At 40.4% G+C, this 24,704-nt stretch overlaps 1 protein-coding gene across 1 annotated transcript in view; it reads right to left on the minus strand.

Moving 5' to 3' along the window:
• lingo2 (leucine rich repeat and Ig domain containing 2) overlaps window positions 1-24,030 on the minus strand; it is a 311,558-nt gene extending 287,528 nt beyond the window's left edge. The window contains exon 1 of the mRNA XM_033633693.2: window positions 23,318-24,030. The gene's annotated coding sequence lies outside the window, so the exon portion shown is untranslated. The remainder of the gene's footprint in view (window positions 1-23,317) is intronic.
• Between the last annotated feature and the right edge of the window lie 674 nt (window positions 24,031-24,704).

The following is a 24,704-nucleotide window of genomic DNA, read 5'->3' on the forward strand; positions in this document are numbered from 1 at the left end:
ACAAGTCCACCATGCACCAAGTGTTGTCCTAAATTCTACACACACAGAAACACAAAGTTATGCTCATTCCAAAATCTAACCATCTCCGACCATTTTACTCTAATATCTAGATATCATTATACATTTTTTTCAGCTTAAGATTCCTTTCTCTTTCTAAATCTAATTTCAGAAACAAAAAACTGCTTCAAAAGGTCAAAGCGAGCCAAATGTCACCACCTCCCAGAGCGCCAGAGAGATCAAAGTTCTTGCTTTAGAGGGTCAGAATAGACAGTCTAATACAACCCACAAAGGATCTTTGGAGTAAGCCCCTGAAACCCAAGGGCAATCACTCAGTGCTCTACCTCAGAGCCTGCATACTAGAACTGTAACTCCACAGCAATAATGTCCTGTCCTCAGACTTCTGTCTTGGTACTTTCTGTGTGCGTGCTCTCCCCATGTTAAGATGCATTTACCGCTCACAGTCGGATGATACACAGTTCATTCAAAGTGAAGATTTTTTTTCATAGATGTGGATACGAGTGCAAATAAGTTAATCTGTGTATGTGTGTGCTCTGCAACAGATTGATGATCAACCCTGCAGGGAATAGCTCAAGATCTTTGTAATCTCAAAGGAATAAACGAGTAGAGAAACACATACAGTACCTACTGTAAAGATCACTCTGTGTTTCTTGGAGTATGCTGGTAAAGATAAACCCAGATGGAAGTTGAATTGCCAGGCACAGAGACTACACTGGAAATCAACCTCCAGACTTTTGGTTATTTGGAAGAACCTGCAGCAGATAACTGTTTCATGCATCTCACTTAATGTAAAGGGGAACTCAGGCAACTTTAAAAGCAGAAATCAGCAGTCAGGGTTATACAGGAGCGGACATGCAAATTCAAACTGGGAAAAATATTTTGAATGTCTTTGTTCTGCAGCAGCTTCAACAATGCCGTACACTGTATGCCTGTGTGACAGAAATCTTAAGTGGAAGATCTTATCGCAGGGGGAAAGATAAGAGACATGACTTTAAGTCATGCAGTCAAGTGGAATAAAATGCAGTATAGCACAGATGACAGCGAGGAAGGAGAGTAAACACAAGCTCCTAAAACTACATATGCACATTGCAGACTGCAGAAGGGGTAGACACAAAAATATTTCACAAACCATCTGCACACAAACATGGCAAATACCATAAAAACCTGTTTCAAAATATGCTAAGTTACAATAATGGAGCACCACTCCTTTAGTTTCAAATAGTATTTCATTATCAACAACTATGGACAATTTTCAGTCTCACACACGTTACACAAAATGTGTAACTGCCTGAGTTTATTCAACAAAATGGTACAGTCAAGACTGCACACAGAGATTCAAACAATATATTGCTTATCAAGTTGTATAACCCAAAAACACTCAAGCATTCTTCTGTGTTTTGCCCATAGTAACAACCATTTAGCGAGTGAGTGAGTTAGCTCAGTTCATTTTGGATTTTCAAGGTTTGTTATCAAAGGCCATAGAACAAATGCCTCCGGAAACAATTGGACAGGCCTATGACCAATCAAAGCAACAAAACGTGATGTAGCGCTGAGCAATGGACAAATGCATACAGACTAGGGCTGTGCAATATATAGGCCTAGATATTATATTATGATGAGACTAGATATCTTCTTGGATGTTAGATATTGTGATTTCGTAAATGCTGTTCTATTATTTGCCTTTACCCACTTATTCATTTATCAAAAAGGTTCTGTGTAAATATTTTGTGAGAACAATAACCAACCCTACAATACTGATATAATGATATCTAGGTATGTGGGGGAAAAAAGGATTATCTCCATTTTGCGCAGGCCAGAAACAGTGTGCAGAGATGAGCTGTGATTGTGTAGCGTCAATACGTCTAAGAATGATTGCTGCCATTTTTGGCTAACAGAATTTGAACAGAATTTGCCTCTACAGCACTACTCTTTACTAAGCTAGGTTCATGCTTGGCATAGTGTCCCAGAATACTGCTAGAGCCAAAGTTGACATCATCACATATTTTGTATATAGCTCAAAGAGTCTGCAGTTTTTCAGTCATTGTGTGAAACACATCCCCATATTACATAAACAGTTGTGATTGGCTCAAACATTTGTCTGGTTCCCAGGATGACAACAATTAGAGAAGCCACAAAATGGCCAGACCTATCTGAAAGCTATTCAAGCTAAGGTAATACCACTGGCCTAGATTAATGTCTTAAATATGACAGAACATAAAGCTTGTGTTCTACATCCAAGGCCAAGCCCTGTCTCCCAGGTGTACTTCTTGCTAGCAGGCATATAATCTACTGTACTGCTCCTGCACAGACAGTGACCTACTTAAAATCTAATGAAAGTTCACCCCCCTCTTTCATCAAAGTAGTGCACACAAGGTTACCTGAGCTCAGTGTCAACAAAGACTCATTTTGAACATTTTCCAAAAACAGACAAATAAACCTGTGGTAAACATGTAAAGCACAACAGTGTCTGTGAAGTTTACTAGTGGCTGTTCATTATGCTTGATCAAGAAAACAAACTGAACCCCTTTGCCCATTTATCAGCAGGGCCCCCGTTCAAAACCATCTTTTTTTCCTCATGCATGCTACAGATGACAATTTTCAGTTTGCTTGACTTGCTTGACAAGGTGGTGATTCAATTCATCACCTCTTAATAACATCCAATGCACATTTTCCATTTTAGGAGGAATAAAAGACAGTGACCCACTCATATGCAGTGGGTGGTGAGTGAGGATCACAAGACACACTGCCAATACAACATGCTGAAAGGTTGACTCCATTACTAAGGTGTTAACTCCTCTGAATCAGACAGCAGTGACATGAGTAGACACATTCTGCCAACACAGACTTTTCTAATCAAATTTTCGATGATAGGAGCCAGCCTCTTGATTATCAACTGACAATCTGTGCCACATTTTCAATGAGGATACAGGCTGTTTTTTTCAGTAGTTGATAGTGAGGTGTACATCGAGTAGATGATAAAAACCAAAGTGGCAAAAATTTTATTCTAAAACACAGTAGTTACAGAAACACTATGTGACTGTTCAAAAAAAAAATAAATCATCACCATGTTCCCTATCTTACTTTTTTTTCTCTTAACCTTTCAAGTAGGGCTGCAGATTATAAGCATTTTCCTTAACCGATCATTGGTATCATTAAGAATCAATTAATAGATTAATCATGATTAAAAAAAAAAAACTTTGCTTGTAACAAACAATACCATAGTCTATGAAACATATAAAGATGTGGAGGCCTAGACATGTGAAACACAGTTAATAAAGCTAAATAATGCTTCATTTTCTGATGTCCTCACCGCACTCTTCTTCCAGACCCCAAGATGGCTGCCTTGTCATAAATTACTTATATTGTGCCCATGTTAGCTAATGCTAGTCACTGAAACACGCTTTGAAATTCACCTATTCTATTGATAACTGTAATGTAATAGGAGATCCTTACTTGATTGATTCAATTTCACATGTAGGATCAAACGATAAATTAACTGTCGATCATTGGTTAACATCCCTACTCTCAAGGTTGGGAAAAATCACCGCTCATTTCTATGTTGTTATGTGCATAATAAGATAACCAAATTGCACTGATATCCGATCTTACACTGATCCCTTCGCCATCTGGGCTGTACACGACTCAGAATTATGTTAGCAGAATCAGATTCGGCCATTTGATACGGATATTCGACGGTAAGTTTTTTGTCTTTTTTTCATAATGTTTTAAAGTTTACGGCACTGACGAAGGATCAAAAATGTGCAACAATATCTTTCCTGACACAAGATATCAAACAAAAGCAAGAGACTGTGTCGTATTAAGTAGCTGTGAGCTGTAAATTCACCACTTACAAGCACAGGAGAGAAGAGAACGTTATTTCAGAGCCTCGCAGTGGAAATTCTCTCCTCCTTTTAGCCGCTGCATTACGTCTGCAGCTGACTGTACCAAAAAGTATGTGAAAGTCAAGAGTGCTCACTTCACAGCAAAATCTGGGGACCAAAACATCCCCAGAGGTACATTGCAGAGCACACTGACCACCAAAAAAAAAAACAAACTGCTTGACTTGAAGCAATCTCAGTTGACTGAGGGGGTCTCAGACTGATGATTCAAATGTACAACTTCCAAGGGTCAGCCCTATTTGCCATCATTTATCAAATGAAAAGCAGGGATTCATAATATGATTTTGACAGTAACTTGGATTTGTCATTATTGGCCATTGTTGTACTTTTAAGTAATGGAGAGCCTGATGCTTAAGAAAAGCTGTGATGGCCTTAATGTAACAGTAAAATTTAGCTTAGTTTTTATGTCTGTGTCATCTCAAATATCTGACTATTATCCAAGTATCAGAAAATAATGTGTATTATTAGTATTAGTAACAAGTATTATCCTGTTTTTATCTTATTAAACAAAATATTGCGCAGTTACCAGTAAAAAGGGCACTAGAAAAGAACATTTAGGTCACTTTCTGTATCAGACAGACAGCACATTGAACAAATCTATAATAAATATTTCTGAAGTTGATGAAAGTGAGTCCAAAAGGTGATCTGCCTTTACTCTTCCAGGACAAAGCCTCTTTTAATTTAATATGTATGGGATTTAAAACAAAAGGTGAACAAAACACTTAGCTATTTAAATGTCATCCTGGGAACAGGTGTAGATTTTGTGTGGATATCTCAAACTGAACAGAACTATGAACCTGCCTAACATTTTCAGTATTCATGGCCCAAGTGCTATTATCCTCTCCTTACTCTCTGTGCAAAGATCACCCCATTTTTCAGTTCAGTTAAAGAGCACAAGCTTGGTATGCAGTGTTAATCTCGCGAACAAAAGCTATGACAAAAAATGTTCACTAACAACTCTTTATTCCATAACAAAGACGAGACATTGATGAGCTAAAAAGAGATGTGTGATAATAAAAACTATAAAATAATGTGTTTTGTGTTTGTTGACAAGGCGTCATGAGAAGTGTTAGTGATGGGCTATTAGACATTCAAAATTAGTTTGACAGGCAGGTGGAGACTCGGTTATTTGAGAGTGTAGCTTTGCTTTAAGTGAAAATTCTGAACTCAGCAGAGTTTTCTCTGACCGAGCTATAAGTTTAGTTTTAATCACAGACTCTGTGAGAGCACATGAGTTTAAACCTCCTGACATTAGTCTGCTGATTTAGAAAGAATTCAAAGTGAAATAAAGTTATTTTTCTGCTTCTACACAGTGAGATCGATAAGTCAGAGTTTCCCCAGTGAACTGGGGTATAAATAGTTGGATAGTTTGCACAATTTAGTAATTTATGGTCTCAAAGTTTCAGATTTTGAGCTTTTAAAATGGTGATCAGTAAGTTTGTGCTCATAAATTAGATTTTAAATCTGTCAGGAACTCTGCTGGAGAAATTAAGTTTGTAAAAGTGTAGAAATTATTTATAGTTGTAGAAAAAAAATTATGTCAACATAAAATTTCAACACTTGATTCAACCTGTGACCTTCATTGCAATTTCTAATGCCTGTATAAGCCTAATTAAATCAGTTTAAAGAGAAAAATCATTTTGACTTTTGACAAACATATTGACTTGAAGTTGACTAAAGTGTTTTTGTTGACTAAAATTATGAAGGATAAAAATGACTAAACATTAATAAAACTAATACACACTTTTGTCAAATGACTAAATCTAAAGTAGCTGCTCAAGTTAACACTGTTGGAATGACAAGTAGCAGGTTGCTGTACTGTAAGCTAAAAAAAAAAAAAAATCTCAAGTGTGACTAAGGACTCTTGTGGCAGGTGTAGTCTTTGTCCTGTGCCACTGTACAAAGAACACTGATCAATGATTGCACAGTCACACTGCAACAGTTTGCTGATTAGCTACACAGTTTTAATCCCTCAAATATCGTCTGGAATGTAAATTAGACTGATAAAAACCAAGATATGCTCACTCGGGAATTGCATATCAAACGAAGTCTCCTTAAGCAGATCCAGTCATTACCAGTGGTGTGACATCTGAGTAGCTGAATAGGCATGGCACTACCCGTGCTGGAGCATGACTTCTGTCCACCGTTTGATGCCTATAGAGTGCAGACCTTTGATCTAATTTTAGTGTGTGCCTTGCCCTTCAAACAAATACTCATTATCCATGGCACAGCCAGAGTGGTTCGGTGCCAATCGGATGCACCATCAATTCTTGCTGAAGGAGTGAAGATTTTACACTGTAGGAAGTGGGAAAAAAAACTCTGAAAAATAGATTTTTTTTTTTTTTCATAGTGAAAATCTTGGGCTATGAGCCCAGCCATCTGGGATAGGGAGGAACAAACCCAGCACGGGATATAAGAAGAAAAATAAATCTGTGCTTCTGTGCTAAGAAGTTTGCTGTCACTTGTTGCTTGGACTACAAAGCTGCATATCAATGTCCTAATCACTAATGACCTTAAACCCCCTCTGGATGGTTTGAAAGTTTCTGACCTGCTACCTCAAAGCAGTTTGTTTCCCATTCTGGTTCATCTTAGGAACAAGACTGAGCAACACCTTCAGTTGTTAAAGTGGATTAGTTGGCAGAACAGTGTTTATGTCCTCTCTAGGCAGGAGAGTCCTTCTGAGTTGCACTTCAGCTCCTGCTGATTGGTTAAATGCTATGACCTGCTCTATCAGTTGCTTTCAAATGATCAAGTGCTCTGTAATTTGTCCTTTTTTTCTGTCATACTGTATTAACACAGCAGAGGCTAGTCTGCTGTCATGCATACAACCCTTTTTCCAGTATCCCTATGAGGAATAGGATGCTGCATCACATCATTTTCTTTTCTCCTCTTTCTCTTTCTCCTCCTCTCTCTCTGTTTAACAGTTCACTATTACCATCCATCTGCTGTTTTCATGTCTCATCAAAGATTTTTCTTCCCCTCACCAACTTTAAATATTCACTTCGTGTTCTTTCAACAATAGCTTACAAACACTTGGAAATAATTGAGTCTCGGCGGGCTGACAAAAAAGGGAGCAGCGATCGTGCGCAGTGGAAGTGATCAAATATGGCCTTGAGCCAACCGTCTTTGTAGATGGTCTTTGTATTGCCATTGATCTGGGGGTGGATACACCCAAGGAATACATTATTTATGCACTTTTTTTCTCCCGACAGTTGAAAGTAGTGAGTCACAAACAGTAATGGGATTAGATGGGTGTTGCACCGGAAGAGAGGAAACCAGGGTCGCTGAGTATATGGGCAACCCTGAGGACCAAAGGCAGTGGCCACAAAACAGTGTGGTAGAAGGCTTTCATCTCCTAACAGAACAGTAATTGTCAAGATAATGTACTCCTCAACCTCACTGTACACAAGGTGCCATGTCATCATTACTATGGGCACAGAAAGTTCTTTTAACAACCTCACAAACCTCACCGAGCCAATCCTTTACCCTTGCAGTAAGCTGTTAAAGGCATTTCTTTTCCTTCCTGCAGGGCAAATAAGTAACTGTGTGATCATCAGCCGCAATCTGCCTCTGAGTTTACCTCATGTGGAACATTTATGTGGTCGTGCTTTCACTGTGTATCCATATAAATTACAAAAGATGAAACAATAAATGTGGTGATTTTGTTTTAGCATTTTTAGTGTCTCAGGTCATTAAGTTGGTAATTAGCTGAAAGAAGCTAAGCTGTTTCCCTCTCTTAAGTAACACAAACATGTTGAACAGGCTTCCTGATGCAGTCATGTACAATAATCCCATTACTTTTTGTTGAGTGCTCTCAGAAATAATGCATCTTAACATGTTCATTGCATCTAAATTATTTATATATCTATGAAGTGCTTATGCATGTGCGTGCATGCATGTGTGCGTGGGTGTTTGTGGGACACATATGTCTTAAATAAGATGACCACTACTATAGCTCCACCACCTTATGACACAGTGTACTGCATGTTAATAATACGGTATATAGCTAAAAATAATAATACAGTATATTCATGGCTCAGAATTTAGGGGACATTAAGCTAATTTTTGTAGGACAAGTGGAAGAATGTACTTCACCCTACTGGACTAGTGGAGCCCCCAGAAATTTTTAATGGGGACGGCCGGATGGGGCCACTGAAAAGCTTGGGGTGGCACACCAAAACTAAAAGCCATAACTGAATTCTAGGAATTTGATTACGCTGTAGTAGTATATCAGCTAGTTGAAAAAGATGTAAGTCAATCAAGCACATACTGATATACTTTTTTTTTTTCACTGCTGGAAAGATTAATTTGAACAAATGTCTGACAAGTGACGTTAGCTAGCTTGCATTATCAGCTGTATAATTCACTAGATAATGATAACGTTAGCTAAGCACCAACCTAGAGAGTTGTGACACATCCTCACTAAATCTGTGGCATTGACCCGAAAATACATTTTGAGATTAGATACAAACATAGCTAACTGCAGAGGGAGGAAAGCTAGCTGAGAGACAGCCAATAGGGTTACTGACAGTGGGGGTGACTGGCACCCATCAGGCGCCATCAGCTGCTGAGCTGAGTGGCTCCACAGTGGCACTCTGTCGGCAGCAGAGAGAGACACCTCCCTCCCCCGACCAGCTGTCAGCTCTAAGAGAAATGTGCATGGTACGTTTAAAATAACAAAATAGAGATATTTGTTTTTCACAATTGTAGCCAATTGTTATAAAAGACTCTAAAAGTAATTATTAGTCAAGAGTGTTTTTTGTTTGTTTTTTTAATTTCCAAACTTGCCAAATTATAACCTTCTTGGCAGAAGTATTTATATAAAAGGAACGAAAAACAAATAAGAAGAATGTGGGTGCTCAACCAACTGTTCTAAAACAGATTTAAGGCTGCAGACCTGTCACGACAACAAACCATGTGCACTTCTCTCCCGGTTGACAGCGAGTCAAAAGGTGGAAACGGTGCATACAACCACTTAAATAAAACTCATAAGTTAAATCATTTGTATGTTGACACTGTTTGGATGCGTTCAACTGTTTGTTCATTTGAGTGCTACAGTCTAAATTTGAAAACAAAAAAAATGAAAAAAAAGTAAAGTGTTGTCATTTTAACTGGACAAGTGAAGGCTACATTTACTTGTCCAAAGGACAGCTGTGCCTCAAAAAGTTCATGTCTAGCCCTAATATTGCTAAAAGAACTATCATGTCTTCATTCATTCATTTTCCATAAGTGCCTATCCTGATAGGGGTCGCAGGTCTGCTGGAGCCTCTCCCAGCTGACATTAGGTCACAGGCCCAGGACAGGTCACCAGACTATCACAGGGCCTACACACTAGGGCTGAACGATATGGAGAAAATTTCATATCTCGATATTTATGCCAGATATCTTGATACCGATACGATACGATATGACTATGGGTTCAGTGAAAACTAAGCATTCTTCATAAAAAAAAAAATTTAAAAAATGAGTCCGAACCATTTTCTGGAAGCCCTCTTTAGTGACTGAATACACAGGAATTATGTGTAGCAATATGGTACGTTATAGCGTTTGTAATGTCTTTGTGCCTGCTGGACGTCGATTGGTATGGCATTATGCTACTGAATGCATCGGCAATCCGACCTTGCTTGGGCTTGACACAGGAGGACCCAGATGTCCCTGCCGTGTCTTTTATTGCAAGGCACTGTTCATACAGTATTCGGTAGTGTTGTCACGGTACCAAAATTGGGACCCATGGTACGATACCAGTGAAAGTATCACGGTTCTGAGTAGTATCACAATACCACAGCAAAAATGAGGCAGATGTGTCTTTTGTCATTTATAAAAAGATAAATCACTTTTCTATAATACATCAATGATATTTCAATGGAATAAATTACTTATTGACTTATTCATACTTCAAAAACAGCATCAATCAGTGATTAACATGGGGGGGGATCAAAATAAAATAAAAAAATAAAATAAAAATCCACCAGCCACCCTCCTCCCCTGACAAGTAAAGAACAGTCTCTAAAGTGCGGTGAGGTTTGTGGAAGTGTTAACGGCTCGTTTCTCCTCTGACACGTCACATACCTGTGTGCCGCTACGGCTCGGCTGTTCCGGTACTACTGGGCAGTCATGACACCAACTTATTCACCTGGAGCCGGGCTTCTCGGTCGCCGGTAGCCTCGCGTCACCAGGCTCTTCACATACGGCGAAACGCCGGTAAACCACGTTATCTTGCGGCGGCCATAGCACTCCGTCGTATTCCCGTCTGTGACCCCCCTTCAACCCACAACCGGTAGGCTTCGCCTTTCATTTCTGCTGCTGGTTGAAATCTGTACTCACACAGCGTGCTGAATGATTTAATTTGCTCAAACAAAACTATTTTTAGTCGCAAATGTGTTGTGTGTACTAGCAAGTTGCTAGCAGCAGCACATCTCCCTCGCTCAAGGGGATGTTTGTGATTGGCTGGCTTTGTTGTCGATCCAAGGCAAGCAGGAAATGAGGTTTGTGATTGGCTGGCCTTAGCTGTACATTTAGGGCAAGCGTAAAAAGGATGTTTGTGATTGGCTGAGCTGTACATGCAGGTCAAGCTGGGGAAACTCATGGGGAAATTATATCGTCAGTATCGTTTCCTTTTGGGATATTAATATCTTGCATGTTCACATCTCAGTATAGATATGATAACGATATATCGTTCAGCCCTACTACACACAGAGACAGACAACCATTCACGCTCACATTCACATCTAAGGGCGATTTAGAATCTTTGGTCTGTGGGAGGAAGCCGGAGTACCCAGAGAAAATCCCACACTGTCACTGGGAGAACATGAAAACTCTGCACAGTTGCACAGCTCACGCTGGGTTCAAAGCAGGTACCCTCTTGCTGCAAGGCGACAGTCATACTTACAGCATGAAACAATTTTACAATGGACATACAGTACAGGCCAAAAGTTTGGACACACCTTCTCATTCAATGCGTTTTCTTTATTTTCATTACTATTTACATTATAGATTCTCACTGAAGGCATCAAAACTATGAATGAACACATGTGGAGTTATGTACTTAACAAAAAAAGGTGAAATAACTGAAAACATGTTTTATATTCTAGTTTCTTCAAAATAGCCACCCTTTGCTCTGATTACTGCTTTGCACACTCTTGGCATTCTCTCCATGAGCTTCAAGAGGTAGTCACCTGAAATGGTTTTCCAACAGTCTTGAAGGAGTTCCCAGAGGTGTTTAGCACTTGTTGGCCCCTTTGCCTTCACTCTGCGGTCCAGCTCACCCCAAACCATCTCGATTAGGTTCAGGTCCAGTGACTGTGGAGGCCAGGTCATCTGCCGCAGCACTCCATCACTCTCCTTCTTGGTCAAATAGCCCTTACACAGCCTGGAGGTGTGTTTGGGGTCATTGTCCTGTTGAAAAATAAATGATCGTCCAACTAAACGCAAACCGGATGGGATGGCATGTCGCTGCAGGATGCTGTGGTAGCCATGCTGGTTCAGTGTGCCTTCAATTTTGAATAAATCCCCAACAGTGTCACCAGCAAAACACCCCCACACCATCACACCTCCTCCTCCATGCTTCACAGTGGGAACCAGGCATGTGGAATCCATCCCTTCACCTTTTCTGCGTCTCACAAAGACACGGCGGTTGGAACCAAAGATCTCAAATTTGGACTCCTCAGACCAAAGCACAGATTTCCACTGGTCTAATGTCCATTCCTTGTGTTTCTTGGCCCAAACAAATCTCTTCTGCTTGTTGCCTCTCCTTAGCAGTGGTTTCCTAGCAGCTATTTGACCATGAAGGCCTGATTCGCGCAGTCTCCTCTTAACAGTTGTTCTAGAGATGGGTCTGCTGCTAGAACTCTGTGTGGCATTCATCTGGTCTCTGATCTGAGCTGCTGTTAACTTGCCATTTCTGAGGCTGGTGACTCGGATGAACTTATCCTCAGAAGCAGAGGTGACTCTTGGTCTTCCTTTCCTGGGTCGGTCCTCATGTGTGCCAGTTTCGTTGTAGCGCTTGATGGTTTTTGCGACTCCACTTGGGGACACATTTAAAGTTTTTGCAATTTTCCGGAATGACTGACCTTCATTTCTTAAAGTAATGATGGCCACTCGTTTTTCTTTAGTTAGCTGATTGGTTCTTGCCATAATATGAATTTTAACAGTTGTCCAATAGGGCTGTCGGCTGTGTATTAACCTGACTTCTGCACAACACAACTGATGGTCCCAACCCCATTGATAAAGCAAGAAATTCCACTAATTAACCCTGATAAGGCACACCTGTGAAGTGGAAACCATTTCAGGTGACTACCTCTTGAAGCTCATCGAGAGAATGCCAAGAGTGTGCAAAGCAGTAATCAGAGCAAAGGGTGGCTATTTTGAAGAAACTAGAATATAAAACATGTTTTCAGTTATTTCACCTTTTTTTGTTAAGTACATAACTCCACATGTGTTCATTCATAGTTTTGATGCCTTCAGTGAGAATCTACAATGTAAATAGTCATGAAAATAAAGAAAACGTATTGAATGAGAAGGTGTGTCCAAACTTTTGGCCTGTACTGTACGTATGATATATTTCCAAGCATGTCTAAAGCAGAGATCTGAGCTTTCTCTGCTGAAAACAAGTTGGTTTTGCCCTTCATGTGGTCACAGCAAACTCAGTTACCTCAATGTTGTCATTCAGTAGGGGTGGGAATCTTTGGGCACCTCACGATTCGATAACGATTACGATTCAGGGGCTACGATTCGATTATAAAACGATTATTGATGCATCTTTAATTTATGTATATTGATGCACTTTTTCACAACACACATTTCTTTTTGTCTCACTGAATAAGCATTCAACACTTGCAATTTTTAAAAACAGTGCATTTGTAATAAGAAACAGTTGAATTAATTTCCATTATATTTTATTAAACATATAAATGGAAATGCGTGCAAACTGGAAAGTTACAACTTCGTTGTATGGAACCAAAGGTAACAACAGGTATCTTAAATCACAAGATAAAATGCGTAGTTAGAGTAACAAATGATTCGGTGGCGACAGACGTCTACGCATCACATGTAACTGCGATCCTACCTGCCTTCAACAGTGAGGCCATGACTTCTGTTTTGGTTTGATGGTAGAGTGTCGGTGAAATAGCGTCAGGATGGGATGGTGTATCTGGGCTCCAGTGTATGCAGCAGTCCTCGAAATCCCTGATTTTCCACGACAGAATAAGGGCGCAAATCCTTGGCAATAAATGCCGCGATGGCCTTCATAATTCGCTTCGCCTTTTCAGATGAGGGTGGCAGCTTTCTAATTGCTTCCTCGATTGTTCTCTGGTCAGTAGCGCCACTAGTTGCCGCAGCAACAACAGCCTGCCGTCTCCCTGACTCCTCCGTCAGGTGGAATCGAGTTACATGGCCTCTCATGTTTGTTGTGTTGCCAAAGTATTTTATTTTAGCACGACACAGCTTACATATAACGTGGCTCTTGTCCAGTTCGCTTCCGCCGTCAACGTTGTAGAAGGAGCTGTTAAATTAGAAGGAGCTGTTCGGATCTCACGGCGAGGTGGGTGGCGGTCAGCCATATTTGTTTTCCTCTGTGCGCGTGTCGGCGTGTCTGCTCCAGGTGCACATCCCAAAGTGTCCCGGAGATGACACGTACCGCGCTTCTTAGTTCCGCATTATTTAGAACCTTCTGTATTACTCTAATTAACAGATTTAAATAATGGAAATTTGGACGTTTGTGAATCGATTCAGATTCGTCCACGTCCAAATCGCGATGCATCTAAGATTCGGAAATTTCCCCCACCCCTATCATTCAGTGCCTCTCACTTTCTGGAACTCCTACACTATCTCCTCTGTTTTATTAAAGACAGACAGACAGGCTAAAACGCACTGTGGCTGTTCAAGGACCATGAACTTCTAAGATACCAAAAGCATGGTTCATATCCACACCAAAGAGCTTCTCTACAAACATTCCTCTTGCTCGTTGATTAAAAAGTCTATCAAAGGCAAAAATGTTAAACAGCCTTTTTCTCTTTTCCTGGCAGGAGCAGTGTCTTTGTTGTTAAGCACCCATTTCTGCATTGTCTTTGCATTGCACATCACACGGATCACCTCTTGATCAAGTGGCAGGCCTATGTCCAGTACTCTGATGTCTTTCTCTCTTTATTTTGGAGATGAAGTGTGGGTTCCTCTAGCTGTGATCTTTACTGTGTCTGCTCAACCAAGCCAGTCCCTACTGTGATGGCTTCAGACAATTGTTGCAAACAAACAACCCAAAGATCTTCAGGAAAAGCCATTGTTTTCTCAAATAAATGTCGATGTTTTCACATATTAGTTGGTGGTGTTACAAAAATGGACATGTAGGGCTGCTATAAAATCCTGTGGATTTTTAGCTCTACATTATGCATCATGCAACAGTGCCTTTTCCTCTGTTCAACGGCTAGTCAAAGCACACTCACACAGACACAGACAGAAAGAAACACACACTGCTTTTTTCAGAGCCCATGCTATATAAGCCCCCTGTCTCTGTGTATCTGTATGGATGAGCTCCAGGCTGTGACCAGTAGACCCAGAGTTGGACAGCCTGGCGTCCCCCGAGGTGCCCCTTTTTCCCCTCCTATTCATTCTTCCATCACAAGCAAAGCCCCAAGTGCTTGAGGATTTTACACTAATACATGCTCATTGATTTATAATTCACAGAGAACATGTCGGCATCCAAGGCTAGGAATTACACATGTTGACAATAGCAGTGGCACTTGTATACTTGGAAGTAAAGGTCAATGTTTAAATTTGGAGGTTTAATTCCCAGCTCATCAAACAGGAGTGGGCAACACAGTGCCTGCAATATCTAATGTGGCAGGCAGGCTGCTTTTCTGAGGACATGTACGTTTAATCTCTGTCATGCATTGCCGACATTTTAAGGGTGGCAGGGGAGAGCTACTTGCTGTAGTGCTGTCCCCCGCAATTTCATTAACAGAAGCATGTGATGTCATTCATATCCCATAGCCTGCAACTTTTAACATCGGATATATAGACTCATGTGTGATCCAGCTGCCATGTACCATTTAGTAGAGACCTATATACAGTGTGGCTCACAGTTCTGTGAGTGGATACATATATTTTTAGAATAAAAATCCAAAGTGGAGTCTGTCTGCTAACCATGGCAGTATGAGGTGTCTCATCCTGACCTGCCTACAGAGATATAAAGAATATTCATTAATCATCTGTTGCAGTGTACAGTATGCTGCCTCAAAGCAGTTTGACACCATTAAAGCATCTGTGCCTTTTTTTAACTTCATGCCACAGCTTAAAATATAAACTCCACGGTATAGTTTGTACCCAGCTCTCATTTCTGCTTTACTTAATTGCTAAGATACAATAAAAATGTAAATAGACCTTTTAGAATCTGTAAATACATATACAAATCTCATGGCAACACACAGAATCGCTTTCCTAATGTCAATGGCACAAACAAATAGAGTGAAATCAAAAATCTGATGAATCACTATGTAAACAAAGCTCATAGTTGGCAGGCAGTGTTTACATGGAGAATGTCATTCTGTAATGACAGATTACAAATTTTACGTGAGCATAAACATTCTGTTCATTTGTCATTTCACACCAATTAGATTGCTGTTTAGATTTAGACAAGAGGGACTGCTCACTTCTGTGACAAAATGGAACAGCAAATGTAGCAGCAACGAAGAGTATATATATATATGTTCACAACAACATGATGGAAAAAGCCTATAAATACCTCATTAACATGTCAATCTGAATGATCAAAAACAAATACTAAAACCTGGCTTATGTAATGAAATATTAAACCAGAAATTACTACAACATACCAGTTTACAGTGACACATTTTCCATGATGGTGTTGTAGGCATATTGACTAATCTAAAGAAAAATCACCAGCTAATCACATTATTAGTCAGCATTATTACCACATCAGCTAAAACCCTGCTAGAGCACATCACTAGTGACGTGAAAATAAAAAATTAACAATAATTCGTTCCCATTATTTGTTTCAGGCGACTGTGTCTTTACTCTCAATCCCTAAAAACCTTTTTTTTTTCCTCTCTCCATCTACCCAATAGCTATCTATAAACCAGCAAACACAGTGTCACACACACACACAATAGCCCACATTTGCTCCAGACAAGCAACTGAATCATCACACAACATCCCTCCATAACCAAAAGGCGAACAAGAGTAAGACCGCAGCAGGCAGAAGATTATGTGCTGCCGTCAGAACCTCCATCGCCTCCCTTAAAGACTCCAAAATGTCTAGAGCTTCCACTTGACAGTCAAACCTCTGGTAACACACTGAGCAGACTAAGAAGAGGAAAGGAGAGAGCTGCAGCGATAAAGAGAGCGGGAGAGAGAAGCTGGGAGAGGAGAAGGAGTTCTTATCTATTCAGTATGCTCCCCAGCCCAGGAGCAACGGCATGACAACGGCTCTAATGAGTCTCTCGCCCAACTGACAGCCATCGGAGATTATACGAATATAAGAACGAAGCATGCAATAAATTAAAAGGGCAACACTGAATCGCAGCCCCTCCTCCCAATTTATTGGCACTTCATGCAACAGCCTGAAATAGAGCAGGAGGTGACTGCAGTACACGGGAGTTCAGGAGCAATGCTGTTATGAAATTGGGTTGGTTGCACTTACTGGATAGCAGCCAACTGTCACTATCTTTATAGAACGGTGCAGGTATAATATGAGCTTTTTGTGCCTGTACAGGAATTAATCTTGTGTCATCTCGCCTGTCTGTTTTTATACCAGAATACCAGTTTTATACTAGAATAGTCAAGATTGACATTTCGGCTCTGAGACTCAATAAAAGGCAAGGCCATCAATTAGAAAAATGATTAACTACTGAACACTATGAGATCCATTATCTCCCCTCTGAATCCCCTCTAGTTTCTCTTGTAATCTTTTAACTGCTCTTTCAGATTGAAACATACTACTTCCACAAAGAACCTTTTCCCGCCAGGAGATGAAAACTTGTCCACAAGACCCCGCACAACACCTGGAGAGACGAGCCACAAGGTTTTAATGTGTGTAGGTGTTCTTTCTTTTCCCCACAGACTCCTTAAAGAATGAGAAACTAACAAACATCCAAGCTTTACTTTGGTCTCTACCAGCTGTAAGCCCAAAGGAGGCCAGGATCAGTGACCTGCACTAACAAGTGTAGGTCCAGTGTCCTGCTGAGAGCCTTTCATAGTCTGGCAGAAGCGGGGTTATGGGAGCTTGTCCAATGTAAGAGACACAAGTGCTTTTGGAGAGCCCATAGTCCCCTTAGAGGCAGAGGAGGTATCCATGTACTGACATTTCCACTATTGTTGCAATGAAAAGACTACACTCTGACATATCCGGATCTACCTGTGAGGCATTAGTGGGGATACTGTAGTGTTTATAATCACATAACCTTTCTGGGCACCAGCCCGGCCGCTCACAGCTCAGGGATTCTCTTTTAACTGCTGTCTAATATTTAAAGGAAAGAAAATCAAACTTTTTTTGTTAAAAGCAACAAAAGGGTGAAGTTTAGCTTTGCCAAATCCATGCATGTATTTATGCTTTAACATGAATCTTGGATTAACTGAATTTAACAACACAAATGTGCAAATGCTGAATGACTAATTTCTCTAATCTCAATTTTCAACCCTTGATCTGCTCGGCTAATACCCATCATTTAATGGGACTATAGCTAGATCAAGCTCAACAAAACAATGCACACAAAGAGTTGAAAATGTAAGTAAGCCCTCACCTTGATAGAAGAGACACAGCATTTCTGTTATCATCTAAAGAGCAAAGCGGTCAATACTCTAAATACCCTGCTTCAGTGCTGAAAACTGAGGGTGCAGAGAAAGGATGAAGGTGGCAAAGTCGCTGTAAGGACATCCTAAAGTGGCTGATGGAGGCAAAATACAAAATGGATGGCTCCAACATTGGCCTTGCTGAAAAAGAACCAGTATCAGTCTTTCCTTGCTATTAAGATATAGACAGGTTATTCTACTGTGTGAATATTTAATGATCCTTAATTAGTGGGGGGAAAAAGACTGGTCAGTAATGGCACTTAAGTAGTTTGGCTGTGTTTGCCTGTTTGTGGCTCAAATAGAATAATATTGGCTGAATTACACAGCATAAAGAAAAATGCGTAACACAAGGACAAAGAGGACACAATGTCCCTTTACATACTGCAAAGGAGAACTGTAACACATTATAGCCAAGGATGGTGCAGTACATGGCATATATGCACTTCACTGCACTACTGTTTAGACAGGAGATTAAAAATGAATTAGTTGTCAGCATATTCACATGTGAGCTGGTGGACATAAACTGCGTTTTGGGGAGGCACTTCGTGACTCTGGTGACTCCTAGAAACCTCTCTGATTCTTTCTAGATATGGAATTTAAATACTTCAAGTGACAGGAAGGCACACTGCCAATGAATCATGTCTTTTGTCCTATATTTATTTATTTTTTGGTCTTCATTCATATTTTGTTTAAAGGGAAAACCACCACATCTCAGATCTAACATTTTATTCTGTTTCATAGCTGCTCAGCTTGGAGGAGTCTGCCATCATAATCAAGGAAGAAACATGGCAGTTTGGAGGTTGTATGCCTGTACTCTGAACTAAGTGCCTGCTAGGTTTGAGGAAGACTTGTGTAAGGCAATGTACTAAGGAAAGCAGAAGTTCAAATCAAGGTTATAACATAAGGTCTCTTCATTTAAGCTGTGGACACTACTCGAGGACATTTGATCTTTGTTTTTTCCAGGGGAATAGCCCCAAAACATGAAGGAAAAAAAAAGTCCCCCTTTTCCTCTTGTTTTATCTCAACTGCCATATAGTGCGACATCCTCTGCCCCCTGTTCTAAGCCAGCTATGTCACCCCTGACCCCTACTAATGCTACTTGTCGACACACACGGAAAAGACTTTTCCTAAGGTGGTACGACACTTACTGCCCTCGGCAGCCTGCCCAGGAAGGTCAAACTGCAAAGTGACACAGACAACAAGGTCACTGTCAATGGAAGCCGTTCATAGATCAGTCCTCATGCCCCAGACAGCCTCTTCCTGGTTGCTATATCCCAAAAGGGCTGCACTGCCACCAGCAGTCACTTAGCACGTCACATCTTCAACAGACATCAGACTGAAGTCCTTTGTGCTCCCTTTTCCTTATCTCTTTTGCCAAGCATTCCTCTTTTGTACATAAAAGAAACTGTGGCTCTACTTACTGTGTTTGATCTCAGTCTAAGTTACTTTTAGTGACACTGTTAGTGAACTGCCTCAAATATGAACAAACATTTTAAAAAAAAAGTTGCACAGTGGAACACACATACGCCCTTACTGTCAAATATTCAATGAAGGTGCTCAGAATGCTTGGCCAATGCTTTTGCGCATGTCACTGTAGTAAGACTGTGTTGAGTGCAGTATAGTTTTCATGTTTATCCACAGGTTTTCTCCCCAACTGTCTTTTAGGAAAGGGCTGCCGTTTCTCATAAACCAACAAATGAGCATTATTTAAAATAATCCTTTTTCCGTGAGGTATACTCTATTAAAACAGAATTCTTTCCCCCTCCTTTTAGCAGCAGTCGACCATGATGAGTAAACATATTCCATAAATGACCCAGCTGTTCGAGCATATTGTGTTTCGCCTCATCAGGGATTCAAAGGGGCTGACAACAGATCAGCTGCATCCGTTAGCGGCTTGGTCTCCAGTTGACCAGACCTCCATAAAATAAGGTCTTCTGTTTGTCTCAGCCAGCTGGTGGTGTATACGCTACAGATGTGTGGCTTACAATAGCTAGCTTGAGTATGGTAATGTGTTGTGACACCAACTATTACACACATATTAGCCTTTAATCTGAAAGTATGTGCTTATAACTGCATAATATAAACACTAAAAAGTACTTCTAGGAACAGTATTATCCATCCACTAGAAAAATATGAATCTATGAGGGTATTAGTTACCATATACATTACATTTCATTAGAAAAAAGAACTTATTAACCAAGAAGACAAATGCCTTCTTTCATTAACATCTATGGGACTCTTTCATTGATCAAGTTTGAATCTGATATTTACAAAGTACATTTTCCAAACTGTATCCAGAGGTCATAGAGGAAAGAAAAAACTTAAATTTGAAACCCAGTGTTTCAGTCTGTGATCATTGATTTTCTTCCATGTCCTTAATGGACAGGCTAAAAATACGCCGTTCTGCTCCTGGGTACAGGCCTTGTTTTTGACAGAGCTCTCTATACATCTGTCCTCTAACAAGGAACTGAGTGTTGAAGCTGTAGTTTGAAAGAGTATGGCACAACATTTTTTAAGATGTAAAACTATTTCTAAGTAAATTAGTTTCTCACACATTCTTGAGCACTTAACAAACTGAGCCTGGAATATCTTTATATGGCCGTGCAAAGATGCCACTTCATTGACGCCCATCCTTGAAACTGGAACAAATTCAATTTAATTTCAATCTCAGCTTCATTTTTCACAGCTTTAAATGCACATCCAGTATCAAATATTTGATTTCTGCCATTTTGTGGGCAGATATGTTATAATGCTCTTTCAACAAATAGCCAAAAAGGTAATATGTAATGCAGTCACATTTGTAAATCCTGACAAACTTAATAACACATAAAACTTTACCCTAAGGAGAGGGAGATGGGCCTGCCGCCACAAACATTTTATCTTTCTGAAAAAAATCCTAATTAAGTTATCTGTTCTGTCTCATTTGTTTCAACAACAAAGATAATTTAATGCCTCACTAGCATTAGAGACATTTAGTTTACATTCACCATTACAACAAACAATGCAATGGATATTATTCCTCAGCAAAAACCCTTTAGTTTATATGCTATGAATTCTGAAACAGTGCTCCACTCCCTTTAAGCTAACCACATGATAAGGTCTGACATCTTGAAAAAGCTATATCAATTAGTGATATTCATGGGATATTCATATTAATGACCCTTACTTGACAGTGTTAAGTCTCGTGGTCCCACTGGCAATATACAAACCCGATAGTAAAGTAGTAAACCTGATTTGCATTTTTTTATATGACTGATATTTTGCTGATTCAAAACCAAAAAGACACACATGACTGCAAATGATTTATTACACTTGGAAGAAGCTGTGTGTCAGATTTCAGCTGCTTACTGGCATGCATGCATACTGATTCAAACTGTTTCTGTGAGTAATAAATCAAAAGCCCACCATTCTTCCCATCAAAGTTGTTTCCTCTAATTTCTGCCCCATGTTAACATGCTGTCAATGGCTCTGAATAATCATGAGGTAAAAGAGGGCTCCTTCCCTCTGTCTCATCCATCCTGTGATTCAGTGGATGCATTATATCACTGAAAATGGAGGGCCTCGTCTTTGACTCCTTCACCAACATCAGAAATGAGAGAAAAACAGACTGCATACTGTATAACCCCTTTAACATGGAAAGAACAGGATTATATACACACACACACACACACACACACAGGCACTCACCTGAGCACACACATGCTGTATGTGTGCACACGTTGCACATACCCTATGTGCTTATACACACAGACACAGATGTATACAAGCACACGGTCTCGCACCAACGCACATATGCAGTGCCTGAACCAAATCATTTACCAAATCCAAAGGGTTGAAAGAGACAGACACGGCATTGCTAATTCAGAGTTAAAGGAAATACAAGGAAGAGCAAAGTCGGTCTTAGTGCTTTCCTTTAACCATGCTGCTCCATATCAGAGGCAATGCGTCAGTCCTACCATGGTTAACACTCAATAAAACATCAAAAGGGATGAAGCACAGAGCTCTGGACAAATACACTCCCACGCAGATACCAGATACACTGAGAAACTCTCTTTCACTCTTACACGCTCTCTTACACATGTATAAACACACTAATATGCATGACATATTTATATATATATATATATATATATATATATATATATATAAATATATATATACTGTAGTTGTAGCTCATTAGATTAAATGAATACAGCAGGCAGAGCAGATGACACGTCTGCATCTCTTTCAAGAGGAAGCAATTACACACTGCACCTCTTGAATGCTAAATGTGATTTCAGTAGAATATTTGTGCATGCCAGCTTCTTGCAATCAAGCTATTTAAGCAGGAGAACAATTGGCGATTTGAGCCACCTATAGCCAGTCAGCGCCGGATACACAGGAGCTGTCATCAACTTCCCATCAGGCTCCACTTCCCCCCAGTGGATGCTTTGCAAGAGGAGAGACACTTCTTTTGAAAATTTTATATCCAGAGGCAAAGGCATTTAATGGTCACTGTTTTGCATGTTACATGAGGAGGTGGCATTTTAATCATCTGACCAGGCCAAAGTTGGGCTTTGACAGCTTAGACAGGATATTTATTATTCAATTATTTTAAATATTTCAGGGGACCAACAGGATGCTCATGCAATCATAAATATTTCAACCGTTGCTTTACAAAAGGAGGTAGCCTTGCACTTGTCTGGTATTGATCAAGAGGGCAGCAGATTCACTCTTCCCAAAGAAAAAACCCAAAAAAAACCCCACAATAATATACCTTTATCCTTCTGCCTCCTAGTCTGTACACTGTCTCCTAAAACAGCCTTAATTTCAATCTAAAAAGGAACTTAGCAAACGAGAGACATAAAGAATTTACTGTATCATCACTTTGCCATTGGAGGAGAAAGAGCAAGAAAAACAGATAGAGAAACATGGAAAGAGATGCATTGCTGGACCACAATCCCACCGACAAACTTACATATGCAAAGAAACTGAAGGTGAAGGTATAATGTAGGGCATCTGAGATAGTGTAATACTGGACACAATCAGTTATCTTTGAGCAGAGATAAAAGGTACAGAGCAGCCTTTAAAATGCAGAGGCACTCACCATTATGAATAAAATGTGGCTACTGTATAAAAGTAATTCCCTGAGCTCACAGATACTAGCTGTCGCAAAGACGAGGACAAACAGCCACCGCAATTATGCCCCTTCCACTAGCAGCCTCCCCTGGTGATAACCGCTATGTAGCAAGGAAGCAAAGAGATGAATTGCTTTGCAGACAGGCATCTCCCCTCTCAGCAAACACACATGCATAAGTATGCAGATACACATAGATACATTCTTCTCTGCAGAGGGGAGTAGCCTTCCAATAGCCATCAAATAAAAAGCATCATGTTCTCCTTAAGCCCTGGGACGTGTTATTGTATTATTTAGACATTTATCCCAACTTTGCACTTTCTGTAAAACTGGCTAAATGCAGTCTAGACTAAGACTCACGCACCTTTCCCATCACCCTTTCTCTCCGTCTTTCACACTGAGCTTTCCGGCTCCCTAATCTGCCCTTTTCTCAAAAACCTGGAGGGTGCTATTAATATACAAGAGCCTGTGGATGTGTCCTTACCTTGAAATACCATCCAGAACCCTATAGTCCACAAGATAAGCTGTCTGAAGCTCGGTGCTGCTCCACAACAAAAGAAAAAGGGCAAAAATCCTCCAAGTCTCTCAGAATCAGAACCCAATTCAAAGCCTTTTCTGATTAGAACTTACTTTTTTATAACAAGATGTCGTTCATTGATTCTGTACATAATCCGTTACTTCCCTGGTTCAGGAGATTTTCTTTTGGGGTTGCTTCCCCTTGATATTCCACCTTGGCACAGTGAAATAATGATATGTATTCTACTGGAAAATGCGTGTGTGAGAGACTGAGCGAGAGAGAGAAAGAGGCACTGTAGGATCTCTTCTGGTGCGCACTACCAGCTCCACTGCAAGTGAATCCAGCCGGTATTCACAGCTCCCCTCCTGCCTTCAGGAATGAAATTCAGCATCCACTGTTCATCCCCCACAACAAGGGGAGGGTGTCCCCCCCGGACGGAAAACTTTCAGACACCTCTGCCAAAGCTGTAAGAGGTGATGTTGGACGCCAGTGAGCCCTGATTATGTGTTATTTTTCCTCGATATCCTCCCTCTTCAGTGGATTTTTTCCCTTTTCCTTCTCCAATTTGCCTGTTAGGTAGCTCTCTCCTCTCCAGAATACGGTCTCACAGAATGGATGCTGAGAAAGCAGCGGAATGAGGCGAGTCGCTTGTTCTCTGGCTCCATCTCTCTCTCTCTCCCTCTCTCTCGCCTTCACCCTCCCTCGTACATGCCCCCTCCCTGCTTCTCACTGCACCTCCCCACCCTTTCGTTTTCTCTCTCCTCCTCTCCTTCCCTCTCACACACACACACACACACACACACACACAAATATGCACATCTCTAGCTCTGGCTTTTCACAATTGCTGCTGTGCCATTGCCAGCCATGTCAGACAGAAAGGTTCACCGCCCATCGTCCTCAGAGAAACACATAATGCTATGATAAATATGTAAAATTTAATAGATATGAAGAAAACGAGCAGCAGCATGGAAAAGAGCACTGAGCCAGAAGGCAATCTAATCTCCTTTCTTCATCCTTGTTACCTGATTATCAAATACCTCTAGAGTTTACACTGTTTTGCATTTCTCTTTTTGCCTTAACTTTTTTTGCAAAGCGGAGCCGGTTCAGTAGTTGATGCTGGCCAACTGTCAAGAGTGACTGAAGAGGACGACAAAAATAGCAAACACGAGAGCAGTACTCTGCATAGAAACAAGGACAATACATGTGCTGTAGCAGCCGTATAATTATATAATTAGCCACCTAAACAAATTGCCAGAAATTCTGTTATCATCGTGTGTACATACACAGTGATTACTAGCCCAGAGGTATAGCACAATAACAAACAATGTGAAGAACAATTAGAAACAAAATAAAA

Source organism: Epinephelus lanceolatus, chromosome 7, assembly GCF_041903045.1.
Source record: "Epinephelus lanceolatus isolate andai-2023 chromosome 7, ASM4190304v1, whole genome shotgun sequence".
Lineage (NCBI taxonomy): Eukaryota > Metazoa > Chordata > Actinopteri > Perciformes > Serranidae > Epinephelus > Epinephelus lanceolatus.